Source organism: Oncorhynchus masou, chromosome 8 (genome assembly GCF_036934945.1).
Source record: "Oncorhynchus masou masou isolate Uvic2021 chromosome 8, UVic_Omas_1.1, whole genome shotgun sequence".
Classification (NCBI taxonomy): domain Eukaryota; kingdom Metazoa; phylum Chordata; class Actinopteri; order Salmoniformes; family Salmonidae; genus Oncorhynchus; species Oncorhynchus masou.
The window spans coordinates 37,220,181-37,232,240 of NC_088219.1; the positions used below are offsets into that span (position 1 = coordinate 37,220,181).

A 12,060-nucleotide genomic window follows, 5' to 3' on the forward strand; every position below is an offset into this window, starting at 1 on the left:
TCATTGAAGCTAGTTGTTTCTTAACAAACAAATACAATGTTTGACCAGCAGAAGTAACACGTTTTAGATATGGTCTCTGTCCAAGAACATGTTTCCTTAACTCATCCTTTTATTGCTACAATAAACAAACTACAAAGTGCAGTAACTGGGTGTGCTCCAGAAACACCCAATATGTTGCAGAAACTACCGGACTAATTTAATATTATATGATCGTCTTACAATCTAAGCAGGGCTTAGCATAGTTTTGGTATGTGTGCGCACGGAGCAGTTTGCGTTTCCCTCTACCATCCCTGGGTAAACTGTTGTATAATGTTTGCTCTATTAAACTGTTTCAGTTCGGTGTCTGATCGGCTTCCTGATGGAACACCGCTTACCGTAAATTAATCTTTAGAGTGGAAAGCAATAGCTCAGACGCACAATTTTATCAGTAATGAATCAATAATGTGTGGCAGAGTTGGGGTCGATTCCATTTAAATTTGTCAACTCCGAAATCAAAACAAATGTTCCTAATTGAAAAGCATTGGAATTTTAGCAGACACTTCTCCAGATCGACCTACAGGAGCAATTAGGGATAACTACCTTGCTCAAGGGCACAGACAGATTTTTCATCGGCGACCTTTCGGTCACGGCCCAATGCTCTTAACCACTAGGCTTCCTGCCATCATAATGTACTTTCTGAATTGAAATAGAATTTACACCAACCCTGGTATGGTATGTGGTTGTTAATCAGTGTGTTGTGTTTCTGTGGTACGTACAGTATGTAACAGTATATCCGGTTGTGGATAGCGTGACAGGCACTCATGTGTTCCTCTGTCCCATTCTTACCTGTCTGTGTTGGGAAATGCCCCTAGTCCTTCCAACAGCTCAGTATGTCTTCCTCACCTGCCCACCTACACATAAGTGGGTTTAATCTTTTAGTATATATGGGCTGTTGCTCCTCATTCCTCTACAGCAGAGGTACTCATATTTGGCTGTATCTTCAACTTCACTGTATATAGAATTTGTTGTACTGTATTATTGACTGTATGTTTTGTTTATTCCATGTGTAACTCTGTGTTGTTGTATGTGTCGAATTGCTATGCTTTATCTTGGCCAGGTCGCAGTTGTAAATGAGAACTTGTTCTGGTTAAATAAAGGTGAAATAAAAAATAAATCAACTGTATCAGCCCAGTCAGAGCCATAACTCAGAAATAAACTAATTTGTCATAGTTACAATACAAAAAAATACCTTGAACATATCAGTCAATGAATTAAAAATATCAGAGAATTTCCTCAAGGTAGTTTTTAGCACACTCAACTTAAATTAAATTGTTTCAAATAAGAGCATAGCAGCAGAAGCTAAGTGATAGCTAGCCATTTTCATCCTCGGATATTTTAAGACGCATTCGTTTATTGAGGAAAGGGGCCATGATAATCTACTCTATGGTGAAACCATCAACACCTCCCGATCTGTTCCTGCATCCACATGTCTGATCATCACATTATTTTTATTTCATACACACAAATGTAACAGAGTGGAAATTCCATCCCAACCTAGGCCCACAAACACAACCTTCTGACCAACAACACTCGAAGTCAACCGTACTAGCTGACAGAGCAAGAGTCAAGCCTAACAATCCGAGAGAGACCGTTCTCTTCAGATCTCACAAAGGCTTTGGGGTGCAGCTTATATGTTTGTGAGGTCTGTTGTACTCTGGGTTGACGAATGTTGCGGCAGAAAGTCCATTGGCCACGCCCTCCTTCCGGGCTCGGCAAATGGGAACACCTCTCTGGTCAGTCGTGATACCAAGCAAGGCATTTTCCCCCCCAGCAGACGACCTTGGGCCTCGAAGCAAAAGGCGATGGGAAAGGCGTGTCAGAAGGAGTGTCAGTTCCAGGGCACCACCCCCTTCCTCCTCCAATAGGATGCAGAATGTCTGGAGGAAGACGGCCCCCAGAGGGCTCATGAACGCCCCGGTGCGGTGGCGTACATAACTGCCGTATCCATGGGGATGGACATGTATTGAGACAAGGTGTCCTCAATGATGTCACTTCCTGCTGAATCCGTCTCCACTGTCACGCCATCATCCAGCTCACCCCCACGACACGCCTAGAGAGGGAAAGATGATTACTATTGATTATTATCACTGACTGATTGAATGACTGACCTCACTGTTGTGGGTGTGGTGATGATGGTACTGACCTGGATGAAGAACAGTTTGATCTTTCCCTCCATGTGTGTGTTGTTGAAGCAGGAGAAGATGTGGGACAGTCTAACCGGCATTCCGTCCGCCCCGAACACACAACCCTCCTCCCCGTGAGATGATAGCACCGCCAGGAAGCACTCTTTCACCGGCTGCTCGCTCTCTGCAGTCAATCAATTAATCAAATTGTATTAATTTATACATTACTGGGTCAGAAAATGCTTTATTGGCCTAGACCCACTAAGAGCAAGCAGCAGCACAGTGGCAAGTAAAAAAAACCTTGAGAGGACTAGACTAGCTTTCTGGCTGAGCCGGTTAGCAGAAAAAAGACAAGACATCTCCTGCTGTGGCATGTGACGATGGTGGCCCTTGATTCCTCGAAACAGTCTGCTTCAACTAACAATTAGCTCACCCATCAGTCATCCTTCTGTCTGCAGGGCACAACACAGTGTGCGCATGTCTGCAGGTGTTTGCAGAGTAGTTATTAAATAGGTGTGTATGGGACTGTGCAATGCATCACTAGGACATTATGTCTCTCTCGCTGTGTGCATGTGTGTGTGTCATAGTTTCATCCTGTCTGCGCCCTTTACATATTTCACATCTCCAGTGGTTTTTACTGTAAATAACAATGAATGACAGTATCTTTCCTCTGCCCCCCCTAATATTTATTTAACCATTATTTATGAGACCTAAGTCTATTTACAAATGTACCCTGTATAATGCAATCTAAAAGAATAGAATATGTTCCGGGATTCATCCAATGGCTTTGAGGAGTTTACCACATCAGTCACCGGCTTCATCAATAAGTGCATCAACGACGTCGTCACCACAGTGACCATACGTACAGTATGTATCCCAACCAGAAGCCGTGGATTAGATGCAACATCCACACTGAGCTAGAGCTGCCACTCAAGGAGCGGAACACTAATCCGGATGCTTATAAGAAATCCCGCTATGTCCTCCGACAAACCATCAAACAGGCAAAGCGTCAATGAAGGACTAAGATTGAATCCTAGTACACCGGCTCTGACGCTCTTCGGATGTGGCAGGGCTTGCAAACTATTATGGATTACAAAGGGTAACCAGGATACATACTCAGTGGCTGCACTGGCCAACTGGCAAGTGTCTTCACTGACATTTTCAACCACTCACTGACCGAGTCTGTAATACCTAAATATTTCAAGCAGACCACCATAGTCCCTATGCCTAAGAATGCCAAGGCAACCTGCCTAAATGATTACCGCCCAGTAGCACTCACGTCTGTAGCCCATTCACATCGACGGGGCTGTAGTGGAGCGGATCGAGAGCTTCAAGTTCCTTGGTGTCCACATCAATAACAAACTATTATGGTCCAAACACACCACGAGTCATGAAGAGGGCACGACAATGCCTATTCCCCCTCAGGAGACTGAAAGGATTTGGCATGGGTCCTCAGATCCTCAATGAATTCTACAGTTGCACCATCGAGAGCATCCTGACTGGTTGCATCACTGCTTGGTATGGCAACTGCTTGGCATCCAACCACAAGGCGCTACAGAGGGCAGTACATCACTGGGACCAAGCTTCCTGCCATCCAGGACCTCTATACCAGGTGGTGTCAGAGAATATTTTCAAAGACTCCAGCCACCCATACTGTTCTCTCTGCTACCACACAGCAAGCAGTTCCAAGTCTCGGTCCAAAAGGCTTCTCAACAGCTTCTACACCGAAGCTATTAGACTGCTAAACAGTTAATCAACTGGCTACTCAGTAAAATCTTTGAAATTATTTTATGTTACATTTGTATTTTTGTTCAGTTTACAGTACCAGTCAAAAGTTTGGACACACCTACTCATTAAAGGGTTTTTCTTTATTTTTACTATTTTCTACATTGTAGAATAATAAAGAAGACATCAAAACTATAAAATAGCACATAAGTAGTAACCAAAAAAGTGTTAAACAAAACATTTGAGATTCTTCAAAGTAGCCGCCCTTTTGCCTTGATGACAGCTGTGCACACTCTTGGCATTCTCTCAACCAGCTTCACCTGGGAGTAATGTAGAGATCTACAGGTCTTTAGCGAAGTTAAGCCAACGTTTTGATACAGGATACAGCGATGGGTATCAAAACTGTCACCTGTAAACAAAACGAAGGGCACTATTGGTGGTGGCATCCAAAGGTTTAAGAGTAGGAGCAGCTGCACTTTGATAAATAACATCACCATAATCAAGAACAGATAAAAAGGTTGCCTGAATGATCTGCTTCCTACCTGCTTAGAGAAAGGCATGATCTGTTTCTGTAGACAAAGCCAACTTCAAATCTTAGCTCCTTAACCAGCTCATCTATATGTTTTTCAAATGTCAAACCAAGTGCCTAAGTTTTTATATGCGGGAAAACATTCAATCGGAGAACCATATAATGAGTGAACATGTAAGTAATTTGAAAAGTTCTTACGAGAATTTAAAAACAACATGAATATAGTCTTGCCCATATGAAGCACAAGTTTTAAATCAGCTATAAAACCTGACTGTAGTTTAGACACAGCCAGGAAATAACATACATAATATTATCGTCCGCATATAGATGAAATGTACCATTTTTAACAGATTGACGTACGATGTTAATATAAATAGAGAACAGGTCCCAGAACCGACCCCTGTAGTACACCTTTATGGACTTCAGACTAAACTGCATAAATCTCGATGGCCAGAGTTCTGTCACTAAGATAATCATGAAACCATGAACAGGCGTCAGAGCTCAGGCCTATCGAGGCCTATCAACTTAGTCAATAAAATAGCACGACCAACAGTATCAAAAGCTGTTGACAAGATCATTAACAATTAAAGTGGTTGCTGTCATAACGCTACGCCAGGCCTAAACCCTGATTGGCTTACGTTCAAAATACATTTCTCCAATCATTTTTTTTAGCAAAGTTGTACAATTACCAAAGATTCGAGAATCTTTGCTAGACAAGGACATATTGAAATGGGGCGATAATGATTAAGATCTCTACTATCCCCACAATTATGAAGTGGCAGCACAAGAGCTGATTTCCCATACTTTTGCAATATTTCCTGATAACAACGTTAAATAAAAACGGTAGGTTATTGAACCAACAATGATGGGCGCTGCATAATGAAGCAGACCAGGATCCAAATTGGTCAGCTCCAGCTCCTATAGATTTATTGTTGTCTATTTGCTAGCAAAGCATCCAGGAGTTCCTTTTCTGTAAATAAACAAAAAGAAAAGCACTAGCTAACAGCATCCAGCGTAATATCATTGTGAATAGGCTAAGAAGTTATTTTCAAAGAGATAGCCCAAATAAAATGGTGATTCAATTATGGCATTTTTGTTGTTGTTGTAATGAAGCCAGAGTCTGAATTAATTTGTTGTGGCAGAGAGGGGGAACTAGAACTATTAAGGGATTTTTCCAGTTTTCCAGAATTTACCGGGGTCCCATTACAATCTGAAAGCACAGTTACTTAATAATCAGATTTTGCCTTTCTGATTTTTTTTACACAATGATTCCTCAGTTGCTTAAAAGCTTGCCAGTCTGGGCCTAAGCCTGTGTTTCTGGCCTTGACCCAAGCCTTATCTCTTTTATGAATGACTGACTGATAATTCCAGAGTGCACCAGGAAGTCAAACTATCTTTAACCCTTCATTTTTTAAAGGGAGCATGATTATCCACAATAGCATCGAAGACATCTGCAAAAAGGCTCAAAGCTAAATGAGGTTCAGGGAAAGCTGAAATACAATCAAGCTCACTAATACAAAGATCCTGTAAAGAAAAGTCTATTCACTGTGGTTTTTAAAGTTCCTATTTGTCATGACACAAGGCTTAGATTTTTGTATTCTTACATCTCTAACACAAACAACTGGGCAATGGTCATTAACGTCTTGAGCAAAGACACCAGTAGAAATAAAATCAAATCAAAAGTTATTTGTCACATGCGCCGAATACAACAGGTGTAGACCTTACAGTGAAATGCTTCCTTACAACCAACAATGCAGTTTTAAAAAAATACCTAAAAAACAGTAAGAGAAAAAGCAACCAATAATTAAAGAGCAGCAGTAAAATAACAACATTTAACATATAACATATTTCTCTGTATGTGTTAAAACAAGACCAATCAGTGTTGACTTGAAGGATCTTGAGGGTTGGGCTGTTTTCAGGAGACAAACAGTTAACAATTCCTCCCAGAATCTGAGACCTTCATAGACTTTTAGGACTTTTGGGTTAGAGAACATGATACGTGTGTTTGTATGTGTGTGTATATACCTTTTCCATTGCTTTGTGTGCTGGGCTGCGGCGGACTCCGTGACCGTCCCCTAATTGATAACATTATGTAGCAACTCTGCTAAGTTTGATAACATTGATAAAACCAGGTTATAAAGTATTTATTATTGTTTTGAAGCTGATTTGTAGCAGGGGCGTGTGTCTAAGATGTGTGTTACCTGTCTTGAAGAGTGTGTAAATCTCCTGAGCGTTAAGATCCATGTGAATGTCCACCCTGTAGCCCAGTCTGGTCAAGTCACAGTGGAGTCTCTTGGTGTCTTTCTCTGCCCCCGGCCTTCTGCCCAGTGGTACCCCATGGTCAAAGTTTGACTCGGAGACCAGCACGGCCCGGTTGCACTCCTCATCGCCAGCATTTGTCCGTCTCCACAGCGGCATGTCCAAATATATAGAGACCAACGGCCCAGTCACGTTGTTGCAGTTTGGTTCCTTCAAGATTTCTACCTATCCCTTGGGAGTGTGTCCGTGCTCCTGTCTTCCCCTGCTTGCTCCCTGGGGGTTTATGTCAGAGTCTGTGAAAGATGTACCGCTATATTGTGCACAAAGCGCGACACAAGTCCAATGTAATAGAAAGAGTGTGGATCAGAGCACTGAATGAAGTGAGCTCTCTTCCCTTATGGAGTAAGGTCCAATAGGTAAAAACCCACCTGAATAGACCACCAGCAGGCAAATATCCACCTGAGCTGTGTGTCAGTCACTGTAAAGTCGAAGAGTGTCCAGTTCATGTGTGCATATGTATTTTATACTGCAGCTGTTCCAACCGGCAGACAGGAAGGCTAGCGGCTACAGCCACGCCCTCAACGCTAACACACCTGGGTGGTTGTTGGCAAAATGTCACGGTCGCATGCTGTTGCATCACAGTTCCTGGTATTACCTGTTATTTCCTACATTCATTCCTCCTTCCATTCTTCTTTGCTGTCTACTGGGAATGTCAGCTCAGTAAAACATGTGCTAGCTCATCTCTGGACTTACCCACCTTTTACATTCAATAGCAATTCATTACCAGCTCATCTATCATTTTTACAGGGCTTGCTGGACAGACTATCATTAGTAGCTTCACTTTCACAATGACTTGGGACTTAAAAGGTCACATTATATGAATAGGGGTAAAGGGTTCTGAGAAGTCACATCACTGCAGGGATTGACATTAAACCAAAGTCTGAAAGGCACATGCCCATCAGGCAGGTCAGGATTTTTGAGGTGTTGCCCAAAGATTATGATCACTTGCCTGAACATTTCAAGTATTTGTTTTCACCTACACACAGGGGAGGAACCACAAAGACCAGACTAATGTCTTTATCTTATTTTTACTTATTGTTAGGGATGGGTCTGAGTACTCAATTCAAGGTTAGTAGTCAATAACTAATGCTGCGTTCAAGTGGGATACTCAGAAAGTACTACTTGTAAACTGGGAGCAAAGAGTTGTGTGCATTCACGTGCTTTCAACTTGAGAACGCCGCAAACAAATTGTAGTGTTAAAAACCATATTAATATATTGTTTTTCACAAATAATGTTTTGTTGTTGCATTTAACTTCTGAAAAATGCTGTTATCGAGGTCATTTCCTTAGTGTGTGACGTCAGAGTTCGGCATGTAACATAGGTCGGAGCTCAGAGATGATAGACAAGTTTCCCACTACTAATTACCAGTTGCGGTGGCGTTCAAGTGGATTACTCCCAGTCGTATTCTGGTATTTACGAATTTAGGAGCTGTTATGAGTGCCACATAATAATCGCCACATGAACTTAACACAGCCCGGATGACTGACTGACAGACATACACACCTGCCTGGAGCAGACACATACTAACAGTAATGGGATCCCAAGGCTCTCTGAAGGCTTCGGCGCTTGCCCGAAAAAACGGATCCTTACTGGGAGGTTCATTATCTGTGTTACCAAATTACCGTACAACAGACCACATATTCACCCTGCACACACTTTTTTTAAAAAACCTTTATTTAACTAGGCAAGTCAGTTAAGAACAAATTCTATTTACAATGACGGCCTAGGAACAGTGGGTTAACCGCCTTGTTCAGGGGCAGAATGACAGATTTTTACCTTGTCAGCTCGGGGATTCGATTTAGCAACATTTATGGTTACTGGCCCAATGCTCTAACCACTAGACTACCTGCCACTCTAAATGACAAACATACAAACCAAAACAAAGGCAAAGTCTTTTCATGCTTTCTTGATTTCAAAAACGCTTTTGACTCAATTTGGCATAAGGGCCTGCTATACAAATTGATGGAAAGTGGTGTTGGGGGAAAACTATAAAAGACATTATAAAATCCAAGTACACAAACAACAAGTGTGCGATTAAAATGGGTAAAAAACACACACATTTCTTTCCACAGGGCCGGGGGGTGAGACAGGGATGCAGCTTAAGCTCCACCCTCTTCAATATATATCAACAAATTGTTGAGGGCACTAGAATGGTCTGCAGTACCCGGTCTCACCCTACTAGAATCTGAAGTCAAATATCTATTGTTTGCTGATGATCTGGTGCTTCTCTCCCCAACCAAGGAGGGCCAACAGCAGCACCTAGATCTTCTGCACAGATTCTGTCAGACATGGGCCCTGACAGTAAATCTCAGTAAGACAAAAATAATGGTGTTCCAAAAAAGGTCCAGTTGCCAGGACCACAAATACAAATTCCATCTAGACACTGTTGTGCTAGCCTAGAGCACACAAAACACTGTACATACCTTGGCCTAAACATCAGCGCCACATGTAACTTCCACAAAGCTGTGAACGATGTGAGAGACAAAGCAAGAAGGGCCTTCTATGCCATCAAAAGGAACATGAAATTCGACATACCAATTAGGATTTGTCTAAAATGACTTGAATCAGTTATAGAACCCATTGCCCTTTATGGTTGTGAGGACTGGGGTCCGTTCACCGACCAAGAACAAAATGGGACAAACACCAAATCAAGACTCTGCATGCAGAATTCTGCAAAAAATATCCTCTGTGTACAACTTAGAACACCAAATAATACATGCAGAGCAGAATTAGGCTAATACCCACTAATTATCAAAATCCAAAAAAGAACTGTTAAATTCTACAACCACCTAAAAGGAAGTGATTACCAAACCTTCCATAACAAAGCCATCGCCTACAGAGAAATTAACCTGGAGAAGAGCCCCCCTAAGCAAGGTGGTCTTGGGGCTCTGTTCACAAACAGACCCCACAGAGGTCCAGGACAGCAACACATATAGACCCAACCAAATCATGAGAAAAGAAAAAGATAATTACTTGACGCATTGGAAAGAATAAAAAATATTAAAAAAGAGCAAAACAGAACGCTCTTTGGCCCTATACAGACTACACAGTGTCGGAATACCTGACCACTGTGACTGACCCAAAATTAAGGAAACCTTTGACTATGTACAGACTCAGTGAGCATAGACTTGCTATTGAGAAAGGCCACCGAATGCAGACATGGCTCTCAAGAGAAGACTATGTTGTCTTAGGTCTCTCTTTATGTAGTGTTGTACTGTCTCTCTTGTCGTGATGTGTGTTTTGTCCTATATTTATATATGTTATTTTTGATCCCAGCTCCCGTCCCCGAAGGAGGCCTTTTGGTAGGCCATCATTTTAAATAAGAATTTGTTCTTACATTTACATTTAAGTCATTTAGCAGACGCTCTTATCCAGAGCGACTTACAAATTGGTGAATTCACCTTCTGACATCCATTCTTAACTGACTTGCCTTAATTAAAGGTTAAATAAATATGTGCACACTGCCTACAAAATGAGGTGGAAATTGAGCTGCACTTCCTAATATCCTGCCAAATGTATGACCATATTAGAGACACATGTTTCCCTCATATTACACAGACCTCCAATTTTGATAAACTCCCATATCTATTGGGTGAAATGCCAGTGTGCAATCACAGCAGCAAGCTGTGTGACCTGTTGCCACAAGAAAAGGGCAACCAGTGAAAAACAAACACCTATATTTATGTTTATTTATTTTCCCTTTTGTGCTTTTACTATTTGCACATCATTACAACACTGTATATAGAGATATGACATTTGAAATGTCTTTATTCGTTTGGAACTTGTGTAAGTGTAACGTTTACTGTTAAATATTTGTACTGTTTATTTCACTTTTGTTAATTATCTATTTCACTTGTAAATATGTAAACATATGTTTCCCATGCCAATAAAGGCCCTTTAAATTGTAATAGCCTATAATAGATTGGAATAGCAGGTCTACATCCTGTCTGCCTTCAAGTTGACTATTTTTCTAAAACGGAACCTATTACATTAATTAGGGTGCTTAAGACCGAATCTTACACTAGACTTAGTAAAACACATTATATGAACACACTGCAGAAATTATGGTTTCACATAAAACAATTTTAAAAAATAGAGTGCCTTCAACCTCACACTGTAACATCTCTAACTGTTCTATAGTATAGAATATACTATAGTATAGAACAGTTATAGTTCCCGACTCTACCGGCTAAGCTACCGGTCTACCGGTCAGGTGAACCTATTGACACAACATCCTAATTCTAACTGAAAGCGCGAACCACTGCTTTTAATCAGGGCAAGGTGACTAGTAATATGACCGAATACAAACAGTGCAGCTATTCCCTCAGTAAGGCTATCAAACAAGCTAAGCGTCAGTATAGAGACAAAGTAGAATCTCAATTCAACGGCTCAGACACAAGAGGTATGTGGCAGGGTCTACAGTCAATCACAGACTACAAGAAGAAAGCAGACTAAATAACCTTTTTGCCCGCTTTGAGGACAATACAGTGCCACTGACACGGCCTGCAATGGAAACATGCGGTCTCTCCTTCACTGCAGCTGAGGTGAGTAAAACATTTAAACGTGTTAACCCTCGCAAGGCTGCAGGCCCAGACGGCATCCCCAGCCGCGCCCTCAGAGCATGCGCAGACCAGCTGGCTGGTGTGTTTACGGACATATTCAATCAATCCCTATACCAGTCTGCTGTTCCCACATGCTTCAAGAGGGCCACCATTGTTCCTGTTCCCAAGAAAGCCAAGGTAACTGAGCTGAACGACTACCACCCCGTAGCACTCACTACGGGGTGCTTTGAGAGACTAGTCAATGACCATATCACCTCCACCCTACCTGACACCCTAGACCCACTCCAATTTGCTTACCGCCCAAATAGGTCCACAGACGACGCAATCTCAACCACACTGCACACTGCCCTAACCCATCTGGACAAGAGGAATACCTATGTGAGAATGCTGTTCATCGACTACAGCTCGGCATTTAACATCATAGTACCCTCCAAGCTCGTCATCAAGCTTGGGTCTCGATCCCGCCCTGTGCAACTGGGTACTGGACTTCCTGACGGGCCGCCCCCAGGTGGTGAGGGTAGGCAACAACATCTCCACCCCGCTGATCCTCAACACTGGGGCCCCACAAGGGTGCACTCTGAGCCCTCTCCTCTACTCCCTGTTCACCTACGACTGCGCGGCAACGCACGCCTCCAACTCAATCATCAAGTTTGCGGACGACACAACAGTGGTAGGCTTGATTACCAACAACGACGAGACGGCCTACAGGGAGGAGGTGAGGGCCCTCGGAGTGTGGTGTCAGGACAATAACCTCACCGTCAA

The 12,060-nt window shown here is 42.3% G+C and overlaps 1 pseudogene; it reads right to left on the minus strand.

The window, feature by feature from the left end:
- Nucleotides 1-104: 104 nt before the first annotated feature.
- On the minus strand, nucleotides 105-7,192 carry LOC135544618 (caspase-7-like; annotated as a pseudogene).
- Between the last annotated feature and the right edge of the window lie 4,868 nt (nucleotides 7,193-12,060).